Below are 17727 nucleotides of genomic sequence, written 5' to 3' on the forward strand. Positions count from 1 at the left end.
AGGAGGTGGAATTTATGATGAAGCTGAGACTGCACCACTGCACTCCAGCCTAGGTGACACAATGAGTGAGACCCTGTCTCAAAAAAAAAAAAAAAGAAAAGAAAAATTAGTCAGGCATGGTGGCGTGGGCTTACAGTCCCAGCTACTCAGAAGGTTGACCTGGGACCACAGGTGTGCACGCTCATGCCTGGCTAAGTTTTGTATTTCTTGTAGAGATGGCGGTCTAGCTATGCTGCCCAGACTGGTCTGGAACTCCTGAGCTCAAGTGATCCACCTGTCTCAGCCTCCCAAAGCATTGGGATTACAGGCTTGAGCCATTGCTCCTGGCTTCATATTCTTTTTTTTTTTTTTTCTATTATGGCATTTCTAGTTGTAGAGAAAACTGGCTTCATATTCTTTAGGGGTGGCTTCAACTCCGACCTTCGTTCCCTGACAAAATATAGCTTCTTATCCTTAGCAGCAATTGGAAACCTTTCTAGGAGTTAATGACAAGGTGGAGGAGAAATGAGTGTAAAGGCTCTGAGGTGAGAGGAAACTGGATTGGTTGCAGAGTTGAAGGACGCTGAGAATGTGAGGGAGCTGGTGTGTGAGGATAAGAAAGCGGCAGGTCAGGTTCAGATTTTGAAAAGCCTGGTAGACAGTCTAGGTGAAGATTTAGATCTTAATCCGGAATAGGGAGGGAAACAGGCTTTGAGCAGGGGATGGTTTTTTGAAAAGATCTTACTGCCGGTGTGTGAAGAATGGATTACGATGGCGAAGAGTAATAGGGTAGAGACCACCACCATCATGGAGTGAGATGGTGGTCAGTTCGATGGAGGTGGTCACAGTGGGATGGAGAAAAGTGGGAAGCTTTGAGACGCATTTAAGTGGCAAAATTAACAGGTGATGGATAGCGTCTAGTCCCCGGCTTCTGTGATCTCAGTGGTTATGAGTGAGTGGGGACTTCGTGTTCCTGATGGGGCGCGGGCCTGTTTCCCGCGCGTCAGGACAGTGGGCGTGGCCTGCGCAGGCAGTTGCCACGGCGATCGGGCGGGCGGGGCCGGGGGCGGGGCAGCTGGGACGTTACGTCACTCGGTGGTGGCGGTGGTGCGTGTGTATGGGGGGCGGGGGATACGCTGGGCGCGTCCCGGGGGTCACGTGGTGCGCAGCACGCAGAGTCCTTCTGTCGGTTGGTCCTGGAGCGGCGCAGCCGGAGTGGGGCTGTGAGGTGAGCTCGCGGCGAGGCTCGGCAAGGCGAAGCCGGCCAGCCGGGGCCGGGTTGGGCCGGGCCCGCGCCGCGCGCGCGCGCGCCGTGCGGGCGGGGACGGTGACGGACGCCACCGCTGCTCCGGTCCCTTGTCCGGCCCCGCTCCCCGCCTGGTCCCGCTCGCCCAGCCTGGAGGGAGGCCCTGGGACTGCTGCTGAGAGCGTGGCGGGCGTGCGAGCGGTGCCCAATCCCCGGGGTTACGCGCAGGAGTGACGGCGGCTGCGGCCAATGAGCGCCGCCCGAGGGGGCTGGGCCGTGGGGTGCGGGCCCGGGGCGCGGAGCGGGCCGTGTTGGGGGTGCGGGTAAGCGGTAGGGCCCGAGCCTGAGCTATGTGGGCCCCTAGAGCCTCGTCAGCAACCTCTGCTGTTGCCTTGTGCTTTGGGAATACGTTTTTTAAAATTGGCTTTTTTATCCTATTCTGGGGAGCACATTCCTTTCTCAAGACCCCAAATATGGGAGTGTCCCTTTTCTCTATAGTTCTGAAAACTGGGCGGCACACCCCCTTTCTTAAGTGGTAGCCCTGGTATTTTTGTCTCAATTTCTATGCACCCTCTTCAGCCCCCAAACTGGGAGCACACTCCTTTTGTTCGGGCCTCCAGTTTGATTCTGCATTTCCGTTCCAATTTAGAGGTTCATCCTGTTATCGGGTCCTCAGATCTGGGGTCCATTAACCAAAGTTTTGGGATACTTTCTTGTATCCCCACCACTCCAAGGAAGAATCCCTCTTTTCCAGGTCCCAAATCTGAGAGCATGCCTTCTGGAATTTTAAAATTTAGGGGCCGCTTCCTTTCCTCAGCCCTTCAAATCTGAGGTTGCGCCGAAAAGGATGTCCAAATTCTGAAGTTTGTGGGTACTTATTTACAGTTTCACAAATAAGGTAATTCACTGCCTTTTCCCGAGACTATATTCTTGGGGTTACACCCTTTTCATGTGTTCTCCAAATCAAACTACCTTGTTTGCTGAGGGAGACTCATTTTCATATCTTGGAGTATATTTGTTTCTTGTGCTCCCCAAATGTACGAGATGAACCCCTTTTAGTTATACAACTCACAAGGTGCAGCCACTTTCCAGATGGTTCTTAAATTTGGGGGGGCGGCACCTTTTTCCTGAGTCCTCATTTCTAGGTGGTGGATGGTCCATGGTTTTGAGCATGCCCTCCTGCCCATTTTAGCTTTTCTGTCATCCAAGACATTTTCATTCCTGTTTCCTTCCCTTTTTGGAGCCACATTCCTCTTGAGGTGCTCTCCCAGTCTGGTCAGTGCACCCATTTCCTCTTCCTCTGGCGAGTGCCGACTGCATATCTTTGCTCAGCATGGTACTTTTTCTCTGCTTCTGCGGCCTTCCCTCCTCCCCGCGCCAGCACACTTCCTAGAGTCACACCTCCTGAATTCTCCTCCCCCTTCAGGGAAGGATTCCTCTCCTAAAGGGCTACCTGCACATTTTTTTTCTTAGATCTATCTTATCTTTCTGCAAGCAGGATCTCTTCCTTCTTGGCTTGTCCAATCCCCAAACATTTTTCTGGTTTCTGTCTTTGGGATGTTCTGCGTATGTAGTGGCTGTAAAGATTTCCCTTGTGCTGGAGGTGGCCTGAAGTCTAGAACTGCCTGGGCCCTCAGCGCTGGATTCAAAGTGGAAACCATTTCTTTGGTTAATCACAGGACTCTAAATTCCCCTGGTGGTTTACTTCATATAAGATCTAAGATTCGCTGGACGCGGTGGCTCACGCCTGTAATCCCAGCACTTTGGGAGGCCCAGGCGGGCGGATCACGAGGTCAAGAGATCGAGACCATCCTGGCCAACATGGTGAAACTCCGTCTCTATTAAAAAAAAAAAGAAAGAAAGAAAAAGAAAAGAAAGAAAAGATCTAAGATTCTGTTGAGGTACATAGTGTTTTCTCCTTTGCTTTATCTCCTTGTGCTGGAAAACAAAAACAAAACTCTTAGATTTTTCCAGCTACTTCTAGCCCATAAGCTTCTTCCCTACATTGGCTTTCTTACTATCTTTTATGAAGAAAAGATGCCATTTGGAGGAATCCCGTGGACACTCTTTTTGTTCTTGTCCCTGGGGTGTTGGTGGGGAAATGGATATTTTTCTCTCCCAGTCATCCTCTGACATACTTGTCAGTCTTTAAAATCTGCACCCAATCCTCACTTTAAAATCTGCAAATATCTGGGACCTCCTGTCTCTTAAGAGCCTCAATAGTTCTTTCTTTTGTGTTTCCCTCTGCCTTTACAGATCTTATTCAGGGCTTCTCAGCCTGAACCCCCAACCAGATTAATTTCTCCACAGCTGGAATTCCAAGTGCTTGGGGATAATGATACCTCTGACCTTTCTTCCTTTTGGGAAGCACTTGAGTGTGCAGCTGCATGAGGCCTCAGCAGGAAAGAGATTTTAGGTCCAAGAAGCTATGCCAGTAGGACAAGGCAGGAAAATACTACATTTTCAGGATCAAGCCCCTCTGACTCTCATTTGGAAACTGGATGTTTGCTAAGCACCTGCTTCTTAAGGATGCTGAGGAATTTAATGATGTTCCCAGAAACCTGGAGAGATTAATGGGGCTTATGGAGAAGTGCTCTGAACTCAGTGTTGGGACTTGAATAAAATTAACCATTATTATGTTTTCAGAACAACTAAGCTGTTTTATATTTCATGTGCATGAAAGCCCTAGAACTAAGTTGTGTTGTTTCCGGAAGTGAAGTAGATCCCACAGTTAGATCATGTGGTCATTAGTAAATGCCAAATTTATGAAAAACGCTGGAGGTCTGTCTGAGCAGTACCTAATAAAATATAGTATACTGAAAGTGAACAGGTACTTTGTCTCTTTCTTTGGCTGTTCGATACTTTATCTGTGTACTGCTGTACAGTGCACCCTTAAAGTATTCTATACCAGTGCTTCTCAAATTTGAATGTGGATATAAGTCACCCAGGGGTCTTGTTAAAATGCTGATTCTGATTTGGTAGGTCTAGGATGGGACTTAAATGTATTTCTAATTTGCAAGTGATGCTATATTACTGAACTACAGTTTGAGTAGTGAGGTTTTATACACAAAGACAAAGATTTCTCTGAAAATAGGAAGGTGGTAGTTAGTCTTATGCTGGGGTTTTGTTTTTTATTTTATCTTTATCCAGACACACATCCCTTAAAAGTTTGTACAAGGCCGTGGTCCTTTATTAGTTGTACTCAATTAGTTATTGTAGCACATAGCTTTATATTGTTTTTCTTGAAACGGAGTCTTGCTCTGTCGCCAGGCTGGAGTGCAGTGGCGCCATCTTGGCTCACTGCAACTTCCGCCTCCCAGATTCAAGCAATTCCTGTGCTTCAGCCTCCCGGGTAGCTGGGACTACAGGTGCATGCTACCACGCCTGGCTAATTTTTGTATTTTTAGTAGAGATTGGCTTTTTCCATGTTGGCCAGGATGATTTCAATTTCTTGACTTCGTGATCTACCCACCTTGGCCTTCCAAAGTGCTGAGATTACAGGTGTGAGCCACCTTGCCTAGCCTTTTTTTTGGGGGGAGGGGCAGAGTTTCACTCTTGGTGCCTGGGCTGGAGTGCAGTGGCACCATCTTGGCTCACTGCAGCCTCTGCTTCCCAGGTTCAAGCGGTTCTCCTGCCTCAGCCTCCCGAGCAGCTGGGATTACAGGCATGTGCCACTATGCCTGGCTAATTTTGTATTTTTAGTAGAGATGGGGTTTCCTGATGTTGATCAGGCTGGTTTCAAACTCCTGACCTCAGGTGATTTGCCCACCTTGGCCTCCCAAAGTGCTGGGATTACAGGCATGAGCCACCGCACCCGGCCTCTAGCACATAGCTTTTTAAATCGTGGCCAAAACTTTTCCAGAAGTTTGGTTTCTATATATATTGTCTTTTTTTTGGGGGGAGGGGGTATGGGGGTGGGGCCAGGGTCTCACTCTGTCACCCAGGCTGGAGTACAGTGGTGTGATCATGGCTCACTGCAGCCTCAACCTTCTGGGCTCAAGCGATCCTCCCCTTAGTCTCTTGAGTTTCAGGGACCACAGGCACATGCCACCCCACCTGGCTAATTTTAAATTTTTTTTAGAGATGAGCGCTTGCTATTTTACACAGGTTGGTCTTGAACTTCTGGGCTTAAGCAGTCCTCCGCCTTAGCCCCCCAAAGTGTCAGGATTATAGGTGTGAGCTCCCATGCCTGGCTATTGCCAAATTTAAATGGTTACTAAATATTTCTTACTTGAATGTGAACATAATTTTTGATATAGAATCATTCTAATAAATACTGCATAGCCAGCTTGTCTCTGGTTCCTCGCCTTTGGAGTCTGTGATACCCCAAATCAGCAGGGTTACAGGTGTTGGAATTTCCAAAGAGTCCTTCCTGGTTTTCTGGGTTCTGGAAATGGGCCGGGAAAAGCCAGGATAAAGGTAGGTGCCCCGACCTTGAATGGAAGCTGCTGGCTTTCTCTAAATGGGTGCTCCGGAAAGGCAGATGCTGGGGAGAAGATGATATTCTCTGATGGTGGTGGTGCCTTATGATGATCTTTCTCCTTTTGTACCTACATGTCTAATGTATTCTAAGTCTCAAGTAGGTTTTTCCTTTTTTTTAAAAAAAATTTTTTTTAGAGACAAAGACTACCTCTGAAAGCGTTTTTCCTTTCTAAGTGTGTTGGATCATCTGTACCTATTTCCCTGGCTGTCACCTGTCATGGCCCTCTTCCAGCATGATCCTGTTGCCAGCCCTAATCAGGACAAACCTGAATGACTAGACTATTTTGTGTCCCTGTCCTCCCCCAACCCCATATTCCTCACATGAATGTCAGATCCTATTCAGTAATGGATTTGATCTGGATTTGACTTACTCCCAGCTCTTTCACTCACTGTGAGATCTAAGGCAAGTGATTTAATGCTATGGGCCTGCTTCTCCCCATTTGTAAAATGAGGGGCTGATTATCTGCAGTGTCCACCCTTACTGAATCTTGGTCGCTGCCTTGCTTAGAAACCCAGTTGCCTGTGGAAGCTTGTTGCAGCAGATCTGATTTCTTTCATGTGCTCCCTTGGGCAGCCTGCCAGTTATTCCCTTGTCCGAGTCACTTCTGCCACTGTCTTTTTTCTAGCTGAGGCAGCCAGCCTGTTCTGATACCCAACTTTAGCATTCTTCTGCCTCCATGTCTTCTTCCAGTTCCATGCTGTTTTTCATTCAGAACTACCTGAAATCCTCAAAGAAGTCTTCCTACGTTCCCCATTCAATGTTAGTTACTTCCCTGCCTTACCAAGAAGGAGCCCATACTTTATATACCCTGTGTTTACTTGTCAGTTCTCTTATCTAATGTGTACTTAAAAAGAGACTTCATTTCCTCCTTTCCACAGCTTTGTTTTTTGGTTTGAATTAGCAGGGCAGGGGGCATGAAATTTAAAGATGAAGCAAGCAGGTTGTTTGCCTTTGGCTGGGATTTGGGGAAAGTAATATGTAATGCTTTTAGTCCCCTTCCCCAGGATCTCCTGTATCTGTGGGAGTCAGTTGCCTGGTACTTCTTCCTGGATTGTAAAGGTGTTTAAACTCCCTTTCTGAAGTTTGAAAGTGAATCCTAAGTACAAATACCATTTAACAATTACTTGTAGTTAGGTGGGTGTAGTGGCTTAGGCCTGTAATCCCATCACTTTGGGAGGCCAAAGTGGGAGGATTGCTTGAAGCCAGGAGTTCAAGACCAGCCTGGGCAAAAAAGTGAGACTCCTGTCTTTACCAAAAAAAAAAAAAAAAAAAGTAGGCATGGTGGTGCCTGCTTGTAGTCCCAGCTCCTTGGGAGGCTGACATGGGAGTTCAGAGGCTGCAGTGAGCTAGGATTGTACCACTGCACCCCAACCTGGGTGACAGAGTGAGACCCCATTACTTCCAAGTGCTCTTGTGAAGAACACACAGCCACAAAACCCACACAAGGAGTTGTTAAGGATAATAAGAACTCTGTATTTCAAATAACTTAACAAATGAATAAAACTAACAGTTCTTTGAAAACGCATGATTATTCTCAAAGACAGTTACTGATGGGGCTTGGATATCAGGATTTAAAGGTATATTTAGGCTGGGCATGGTGGCATATGCCTGTAATCCCAGCACTTTGGGAGGCCGAGGTGGGTGGATTATGAGGTCAGGAGTTCAAGACCAGCCTGGCCAATATGTTGAAAGCCCTGTCTACTAAAAATACAAAAAAATCAGCTGGGTGTGGTGGTGTGTACCTGTAGTCCCAGTTACTTGGGAGGCTAAGGCAAGAGAATCACTTGAACCCAGGAGGCAGAGGTTGCAGTGAGCTGAAATTGCACCACTGCACTCCAGCCTGGGTGACAGGGCGAGACTTTGTGTCAAAAAAAAAAAAAATGTATATTTAACTTCTGGAACTTTTTTTTCTTCTTCAGCTTCCTCAGAAGTAATAGGGAGGATGTTTACATTTTTTTCTTTTCTTTTTTCTTTTTTTTTTGAGACGAAGCTCTCTTGTTGCCCAGACTGAAGTGCAGGTGGCACAATCTCAGCTCACCACAACCTCTGCTTCCTGGGTTCAAGCGATTCTCCTGCCTCAGCCTCCCAAGTAGCTGGGATTACAGGCATGTGCCATCATGCTTGGCTAATTTGGTATTTTTGGTAGAGATGGGTTTTCTCCATATTAGTCAGGCTGGTCTCAAACTCCTGACCTCAGGTGATCTGCCCGCCTCGGCCTCCCAAAGTGCTGGGATTACAGGTGTGAGTCACCGCGCCCCGCTACATTTTTCTTGATAGACATTCTTTTTATGTTATATATATATGTGTGTCTGTGTGTGTGTATATTATTTATTTATTTTGAGAGGGTCTTGTTCTGTTGCCCAGGCTGGAGTGCAGTGGCGCAGTCTCGGCTCATTGCAACCTCTGCCTCCTGAATTCAAGTGATTCTCCTGCCTCAGCTTCCTGAGTAGCTGGAGGCCTGACATGGTGAAAACTTGTCTCTATGAAAAATACAAAAATTACCCAAGTGTTGTGGCATGCACCTGTAGTCCCAGCTACTCAAGAGGCTGAGGCACGAGGATCACTTGAACCCAGGAGGTGGAGGTTGCAGTGAGCTGAGATTGTGCCCCTGTACTCGTTTGGGTGACAGAGCGAGACTCCCTCACAAACAGACAAGCAAACAAACAAACAAAAATTAGCCAGGCGTGGTGGCGGGCTCCTGTCATCCCAGCTACTTGAGAGTCAGAGGCAGGAGAATTGCTTGAACCCAGGAGGCAGAGATTGTAGTGGGCTGAGATTGCACTACTGCCCTCCAGCCTGGGCAACAAGAGTGAAACTCTGTCTTAAAAAAAAAAGGAAACCTTAATTTGTAATAATGCTTTGGCAACTTTGCTAGATCTTGGGCTATGTCCTACCTGGATCTTGCTCTCTTGCTGAATAATGGAACTAATGAGCTGGCAGATTCCTGTACAATTTTAGGAGCCTAATATGGGTCACTCTATGTAAATTGGACAGTTTTAGGAAAGAGTGGTGGAGCTTGAATCAGTGAACTTTGGGGAAGGAGCAAGAGGAGGGGCTTGGGGAAGGATTTAAACAAAGGTTTTTTTTTTTCTTTGAGATTGAGTCTCACTCTGTCACCCAGGCTGGAGTGCAATCTTAGCTTACTGCAACCTCCACCTCCTGGGTTCAAGTGATTCTCCTGCCTCAGCCTTCTAAGTAGCTGGGACTATAGGTGCATGCCATCACACCTGGCTAATTTTTTAAATTTTTAGTAGAGACAGGGTTTTACCATATTGGCCAGGCTGGTCTTGAACTCCTGACCTCACGAATCTCAGCCTCCCAAAGTGCTGGGATTACAGGTGTGAGCCACCACATCTGGCTTAAACCATGGTTTATATTCAATGACAGTTTATTTCATGTCAGGAACATAATCCTAGGATTTTGAAGGCTGACTTCTAGGTATCTCAGATGGGTATTTGGGCTCCCTGTCCTAGTAGAGACACGATTTTCTTTAAATAAATATTTCTTCTTTTTTTTGAGATGGAGTCTTGCTCTGTCACCAGGCTAGAGTGCAGTGGCGCAATCTCGCCTCACTGCAACCTCTGCCTCCTGGGTTCAAGCGATTCTTCCACCTCTGCTTCCCAAGTAGCTGGGACCACAGGTGCGTGCCACCATGCCCAGCTAATTTTTTTTTTGTATTTTTAGTAGAGACGGGGTTTCACCGGGTTGGCCAGGATGGTCTCGATCTCTTGACCTCATGATCCGCCCGCCTCAGCCTCCCAAAGTGCTGGGATTACAGGCGTGAGCCACCGCGCCCAGCCTGAGACACGATTTTCAAGAGGTCTCTTTCTCATATGGAAAAAGTCCGTGGCTAGGTGGATTGACATTCCTTTCTTGCTTCTACAGGTGCACAGGTGTTGGGATTTCTAGGCTGTGGAAACTTGATTTGGAAATGTGGGCATTTTACAATAATAACTATAGCTAGCATATTTGGAGCACTCTCTTAGATGTGATTGAATCCTTACATGTGACCTATTATCTTCTTCTAACAGGAGGAAACTGAGATGAGTAACTGTCCAAGGTCATTTGGCTAATAAGCAGGGCCTGGATTGGAGTCCAGGTTTCTTTGCCTCCTGTCCCAGTGCTCTTACGTTCATCTCTCTGTAGCTATTGTGCTTTTTCCCTTAGAAATTAGAATAAGTCGGCCGGGCGCGGTGGCTCAAGCCTGTAATCCCAGCACTTTGGGAGGCCGAGGCGGGTGGATCACGAGGTCAAGAGATCGAGACCATCCTGGTCAACATGGTGAAACCCCGTCTCTACTAATACAAAAAATTAGCTGGGCACGGTGGCGCGTGCCTGTAATCCCAGCTACTCAGGAGGCTGAGGCAGGAGAATTGCCTGAACCCAGGAGGCGGAGATTGCGGTGAGCCGAGATCGCGCCATTGCGCTCCAGCCTGGGTAACAAGAGCGAAACTCCGTCTCAAAAAAAAAAAAAAAAAAAAAAAAAAAAAAGAAATTAGAATAAGTCACTTTAACTACAAATCAAACATGAAGCAGCCTGAAAACCAGCACTGAGGCACGTTGCCACCTTCACCCCAGATTTTTTTCTTTTTTTTTGAGACAGAGTCTGGCTCTGTCGCCCAGGCTGGTATGCAGTGGCACGATCTTGGCTCACTGCAACCTCCGCCTCCTGGGTTCAAGCAATTCTCTTGCCTCAGCCTCCCAAGTAGCTAGGATCACAGGTGCGTGCCACCACATCTGGCTAATTTTTCTATTTTTGATAGAGATAGGTTTTCACCATATTGGCCAAGCTGGTCTTGAACTCCTGACCTCAAGTGATCTACTCTACTCGGCCTCCCAAAGTGCTAGGATTATAGGCATAAGCCACTGCGCCTGGCCAAGAGTCACTTTTTTTTTTTTTTTTTTTGAGATGGAGTTTCTTTCTTGTCACGCTGGCTGGAGTGCAGTGGCATGATCTCCGCTCACTGCAGCCTCTGCCTCCCGGTTCCCCGGTTCAAGCGATTCTCCTGCCTCAGCCTCCCTAGTAGCTGAGATTACAGGTGTCTGCCTCCATGCCCAGCAAATTTTTTGTATTTTTAGTAGACATGGTTTCACTATGTAGGCCAGGCTGGTCTCGAACTCCTGACCTTAGACAATCCACCTGTCTCAGACTCTCAAGGTGCTGGGATTATAGACATGAGCCACTGTCCCTGGCTACAAGAGGCCACTTTTCATGTCTAGGCTGCATGGTATGTGGTGGCGAGGACCCAGGATTTGGAGGTGGAATGCCTGACTTTGAGTACCAGTATTTGCCACTCTCTTGGGGCCACATGTAATTTTGGCATATGGCTTAAACCTTTTGAACATTGGGGTCAGAACTTTCCAGCATGGCAAGTTACTTAACCTATATGAGCCTGTTTCCTCACCCAAGTATTATCATAACTGTCTGACATCAGTCATTGGAAATATCAGTAAATGTTACCCTTTCTCTTCATTTCCTAATCTAAAAAGGGAATTAAAGAAACCTGGTTTGTCGGGGCATGGTGGCTTATGCCTGTAATCCCAGCACTTTGGGAGGCCAAGGCAGGAGGATTACTTGAAGCCAGGCGTTTGAGACCAGTCTTGGCCACCAAGTGAAATCTCATTTCTATAAAAAGGAAAAAAAAGGCAAGGCCGGGTATGGTGGCTCACGCCTGTAATCCCAGCACTTTGGGAGACTGAGGCGGGCAGATCACCTTAGGTCAGGAGTTCAAGACCAGCCTGGCCAACATGGTGAAACCCTGTCTCTACTAAAAATATAAAAATCAGCCAGGCATGATGGCATGCATCTGTAATCCTACTACTCAGGAGGCTGAGGCAGGAGAATCATTTGAACCCGGGAGGCAGCGGTTTCAGTGAGCCAAGATCGAGCCACTCCACTTCAGCCTAGGCAACAGAGTGAGAATCCTTCTCAAAAAAAAATAAAGAAAAGAAAAAAAATTTGTCTGGCATGGTGATGCACGCCTTGTAGTCCCAGCTCCTCGGGAGCCTGAAGTGGGAAGATTGCTTGAACCCAGGAGTTCAAGGCTGCAGTGAGCTATGATACTACCACTGTATTCCCGCCTGGGTGGCAGCGAGAGCCTGTGTTTAAAAATAAGAAAGAAAAGAAGAAATATAGTTTATAGGGTTTTCCTGGCTTGGTGATCTATGAAGAGTTGAGTATAGGTACCATTATTACTTTCATTTTATTCCTCTCAGAAAATGTAAAATTCCTCCATGGGCTGTTCAATGGGCCTTGTTAGTTTTTCTTTCTTTTCTTGCTTGCTTGCCTGCCTTCTTCCTTCTTTCTTTCTTTCTTTTTTTTCTTTTCTTTCTTTCTTTCTTGTCTCGCTCTGTTGCCCAGGCTGGAGTGCAGTGGCACAGTCTTGACTCACTGCAGCCTCCGCCTCCCAGGTTCAAGCAATTCTCCTGCCTCAGCCTCCTGAGTAGCTGGGATTACAGGTGTAAGCCACTACGCCTGGCTAATTTTTGTATTTTTAGTAGAGATGGGGTTTCACTATGTTGGTCGCTGATCTTGAACTCCTGAACTTGTGATCCACCTGCCTTGGCCTCCCAAAGTACTGGGATAACAGGCATAAGCCACAGCACCTGGCCTAGTTTGAATTTCATCTATAACTTTATCAGTAGTGTATGCTAAATAAAAAGATTCTTACTTTTTTTTTTTTTTTTTGAGATGGAGTTTGACTCTTGCCTAGGCTGGAATGAGGTGGCACAATCACAGCTTACTTGCAACCTCAACCTCCTGGATTCAAGCGATCCTCTTGCCTCAGCCTCCTGAGTAGTTGGGACTACAGGTGTATGCCACCACGCCTGGCTAATATATATATATATATATTTATCTGTAGAGACAGGGTCTTGCTATGTTACCCAGGCTGATCGTGAACTCCTGGGCTCAAGTGATTCTCCTGCCTCGGCCTTCCAAAGTACTGGGATTATAGGCATGAGCCACTGTCCTGCCCTTCCTTTTTTTTTTTTTTTTTTGAGATTGAGTCTTGCTCTGTCACCCAGGCTGGAGTGCAGTGGTACAATCTCGGCTCACTGCAACCTCTGCCTCCTGGGTTCAAGCGATTCTCCTGCCTCAGCCTCCCAAGTAGCTGGGACTACAGGTATCCAACTAATTTGTATTTTTAGTAGAGACAGGGTTACACCATATTGGCCAGGCTGGTCTCGAACTCCTGGCCTTGTGATCCACTCACCTCAGCCTCAAAGTGCTGGGATTATAGGTGTGAGCCACTACACCTGACAACATTTTTTTCCCCTCATTTTCACACACACAAAACTAACAGTAATCCCTTAATATTATTAATGTTGAAAACCTTATTTATTTATTTTTTTGAGACAGAGTCTCATTCTGTCTCCCAGGCTGGAGTGCAGTGGCACAATCTCAGTTCACTGCAACCTCTGCCTTTTGGGCCCAAGCGGTGTCTCAGCCTCTCAAGTAGCTGGGATTAAAGGCACCCACCTGGCTAATTTTTGTATTTTTGTTAGAAACAAGGTTTCACCTTGTTGGCCAGGTTGGTCTTGAACTCCTTATCTCAGGTGATCTACCCACCTCAGCCTCCCAAAGTGCTGAGATTACAGACATGAGCCACCGAACCCAGCCCCAAATACCTTGTTTTTATTTTTAATTAATTAATTTATGTATTTATTTCGAGACAGAGTTTTGCTCTGTTGCGAGGCTGGAGTGCAGTGGGACGATCTCTGCTCACTGCAACCTCTGACTCTCTGGTTCAAGCGAGTCTCCTGCCTCAGCCTTCTGAGTAGCTGGGATTACAGGCACGTGCCACCACACCTGGCTAATGTTTGTATTTTTAGTAGAGATGAAGTTTTACTATGTTGGCCAGTCCTGTCTTGAACTCCTGACCTCAGTGATCTTCTCACCTCAGCATTTCAAAGTGTTGGGTTTACAGACATGAGCTAGTGCACCCAGCCCCAAAGACCTTGTTTTTATTCATTTTTTTCTTTTTATTCTTGGTTGTTCCTATCGTATTAATCCTGTCCCTCTAGAGATATTTATTTATTTGTTATTATATTTTTAGACCTTGTTTTTAAAAGCAGTAAAGGTTAGTGGGGGCCTGGCATGGTGACTCACACTTGTAATTCCAGCACTTTGGGAAGCTTAGGTGGGCAGATCACTTGAGCCGAGTAGTTCTAGTTGAGCCTGGACAACATGGCAAAACCCTGCCTCTACAAAAATTACAAAGATTAGTAAGGTGTGGTCATGCATGCCTGTAGTCCCAGCTATTCAGGGAGCTGAGGTGGGAGGATGGTTTGAGCCTGGGAGGCAGAGGTCGCCATAAGCCAAGATCCTACCACTGCACTCTAAACTGGGCCACAAAGCCAGACCCTCTCTCCAAAAAAGTAAAAAACAGATAGCGGGTTTTGGAGGAAGGAAGTCTTGCTTCTGAAGTCCCAGCTCTTCTATCTAGCCAGGTAGCTTTGGGCAAGTTGTTTATTGCTCTAAGCCTCATTTTCCTCCTTCATAAAATGGGATAATAATGATGACTTTTCTGCATTGTTGGGAATGAGATATTTGTCAAGGTTTTAGCATGTGGTAATAACTCAGTAAATGTTAATTATATCCTGGTATTAATAAAGGCTAGGAATAAAAGTTAATATTTAAAGGATAAGGGAATTTTATTTTATTTTATTTTCCGTTTTTGCTCCTGTTACCAGTCTGTAGTGCGGTGGTGTGATCTTGGTTCACTGCAATCTGTGTCTCCCGGGTTCAGGTGATTCTCCTGCCTCAGCCTTCCAAGTAACTGGGACTACGGGCAGTAGCCACCATGCCTGGATAATTTTTGTATTTTCAGTAGAGATGGGTTTTATCATGTTGGCCAGGCTAGTCTCAAACTCCTGACCTCAGATGATCCTCCTACCTCCGGCTCCCAAAGTGCTGGGATTACAGGCGTCAGCCATCGCGCCCAGCCAGGATAAGGGAATTAATGAATTGCCTCATAAATAACTTAGGAGGTATTTAAAACTCCTGCTGAGCATGGTGTCTGATGCCTGTAATCCCAGCACTTTGGGAGACCAAGGCAGGTGGATGACCTGAGGTCAGAAGTTTGAGAACAACCTGACCAACTTGGTGAAACCTCGTCTCTACTAAAAATACAAAACAGGTAGTGTGTGGGGCGGGTAAAACAAAACAAAACAAAATTAGCTTGGCGAGGTGGTGCATGCCTGTAATCCCAGCTACTCGGGTGGCTGAAGCAGGAGAATCTCTAAACCAGGAGGTGGAGGTTGCAGTGAGCTGAGATCACGCCATTGTACTCCAGCCTGGGCAACAAGAGAGAAACACTATCTCAAAAAAACAAAAAACAAAAAAACTCTATAGGTGGTGAAAATGTCTTTGGAGGCCCTATTGAGTAATGACTTCATCTCCAAATTGGTTTTCTTTGTAATATGGTGATACTTCAATTAAGAAATCCTGTAAAAATGGGCCATGCACGGTGGTTCACACTTGTAATCTCAGCACTTTGGGAGGCTGAGGCGGGTGGATCACGAGGTCAGGAGTTCGAGACCCGCCTGGCCAACACAGTGAAACCCTGTCTCTACTAAAAATACAAAAAATTAACTGGGTGTGGTGGGTGGGCACCTGTAATCCCAGCTACTCAGGAGGCTAAGGCAGGATAATTGCTTGAACCCGGGAGGTGGAGGTTGCAGCGAGCCAAGATTGTGCCAGTGCATTCCAGCCTGGGAGGCAGAGCGAGACTCTGTCTCAAAAAAAAGACCAGGCGCAGTGGCTTATGCCTGTAATCCTAGCACTTTGGGAGGCTAAGGTTGGGGATCACGAGGTCAGGAGGTCAAGACCAGCCTGGCCAACACAGTGAAACCTCATCTCTACTAAAAACACAAAAATTAGCTGGGTGTGGTGGCAGGTGCCTATTATTACAACTACTTGGGAGGCTGAGGCAGGAGAATCGCTTGAACCCAGGAGGCAGAGTTTTCAGTGGGCCAAGATCTTACCATTGCACTCTAGTCTGGGCAATGAGCAAAACTATTTCAAAAAAAAAGAAAAGAAAAGAAATTCTGTAAGAATAGCTACTCAGGTGTGTTTCAAAAAAGACTTCCCCTCAGCCATGGCTCACGCCTCTAATCCCAGCACTTTGGGAAGCTGAGGCGGGCAGATCATGAGGTTAGGAGGTTGAGACCACCCTGGCCAACATGGTGAAACCCCATCTCTATTAAAATATAAAAAATTAGCCTGGCGTGGTGGCACATGTGTGTAATCCCAGCTATTTGGGAGACTGAGGCAGGGGAATCGATTGAACCTGGGAGGCAGAGGTTGCATTGAGCCCAGACTGTGCCACTGCACTTCAGCCTGGTGGCAGAGTGAGACTCTGTGTCCAACAAAAAAGACTTCCCTTTACAAAAGGAAACTATACAAAACTCACTCCAGAGCTAGGGTATAGAGAGACTGGTGCCCCCAGTGGCTGAAGAAATGGATGCAGCTTGTCTTAAGCCCCCAGGGACAAAATTGTGGTCTGTCTTCAGTTGCATCATTCCCTGTGCTTTTGTCTTCCTCTGCATGCAAGGAGTAATAATAGTTCGTACGTTTATCTGTGGATAGCACTCTTCAAAGAACCTCCGTATGATTATCTCCTTGAATGTCTACACCCAGTGAGGTGGATGGTACTGATCTCTTGCCTTTTTTTTTGAGACAAGGTCTCTTGCTCTGTTGCTTAAGCTGGGGCGCAGTGGTATAATCATAGTTCACTGCAGCCTTGAACCCCTGGGTTCAAGTGATCCTCCTGCCTCAGCCTCCTGAGTAGCTAGGACCACAATTGTGTGCCACCATGCCTATTTATTATTACTTTTTGAGACAGTTTCGCTCTTGTTGCCCAGGGTGTAGTGCAGTGGCATGATGTCCGCTCACTGCAACCTCTGCCTCCTGGGTTCAAGTGATTTTCCTGTCCCAGCCTCCCAAGTAGCTGGGATTACAGGTGCCCACCACCACACCCAGTTAATTTTTTGTGTTTTTAGTAGAGACTGGGTTTTATCACATTGGCCAGGCTGGTCTCAAACCCCTGGGCTCAGGTGATCTGCCTGTCTTGGCCTCTCAAAGTGCTGGAATTACAGGTGTGACCCACCACACCCAACAAAAACAATAATAACCTTGCAAGCTTATCATGTGCCAGGCTTGCTAAATAACTTTTTTTTTTTTAACAGAATCTTGTTCTGTCATCCTCGCTGGAGTGCAGTGGTGTGATCTCGGCTCATTGCAACCTCTGCCTTTCGAGTTCAAGCGATTCTCCTGCTTCAGCCTCCCCAGTAGCTGGGATTACAGGCACACGCCACCACACCTGGCTAATTTTTGTATTTTTAGTAGAGATGGGATTTCACTATCTTGGCCAGGCTGATCGCAAACTCCTGACCTCAGGTGATTCGTTCACCTTGGCCTCCCAAAGTGCTGAGATTACAGGTGTGAGCCAGGCCTGTGCTGAGTAACTTTTATCTTCACAACACCCACCTGAAGGTTTGAAGTAGGTGCTGGTGCTATCCTTATCATACAGATAAGGAGCCTGAAGCTCAGAGAGAAAATGACTTGTGCAAGTTTATCTGGAAAGTGCTGGGACTGGGGTCCAAACTCAGGGACTCTTATTTCTGGCTCATAACCATTGTGTCCCACAGCCCCTCTGCTAAAGCTTGCCTGCTTTTCTCCATTTAAGCTCCTATCTTTAGATTCTTTTGGTTTTGTCTTAATGGCTAACTCACTGACGGACCAGATGCTGCACTGAGTACCTTGAACTTGGTTCTGTAGGGGAGCCACTGAACTGTTTTAAAATAGAAGTCTTATGATCAGACTTACATTTTAGAAATATCACTGTAGTAGCAGTGATGAAGATTAGCAACAGTGTAGTTAACTGGAGTCAGTCTTACCTGGGTTCAATTCTTTGTCCCAATACCTGGCTAGCTTTGCTATTTGGGAAACTTACTTTGTGAACCTCAGTTTTCTCCTCTATAAAATGGGAGTAATCCTCATTACAAACCTATGAGG

General features: G+C 46.7%; 1 protein-coding gene across 2 annotated transcripts in view; it reads left to right on the top strand.

The window, feature by feature from the left end:
- The first annotated feature begins 1111 nt into the window (after positions 1-1111).
- Positions 1112-17727, top strand: part of PHF20 (PHD finger protein 20) — a 168612-nt gene continuing 151996 nt past the window's right edge. For both annotated transcript variants that reach the window (XM_021665827.2, XM_021665829.2), the window contains exon 1: positions 1112-1207. The gene's annotated coding sequence lies outside the window, so the exon portion shown is untranslated. The remainder of the gene's footprint in view (positions 1208-17727) is intronic.

The sequence above is a fragment of the Aotus nancymaae genome, unplaced genomic scaffold (assembly GCF_030222135.1).
Source record: "Aotus nancymaae isolate 86718 unplaced genomic scaffold, 86718_ANA_hifiasm-v0.15.2.pri h1tg000029l, whole genome shotgun sequence".
NCBI lineage: Eukaryota > Metazoa > Chordata > Mammalia > Primates > Aotidae > Aotus > Aotus nancymaae.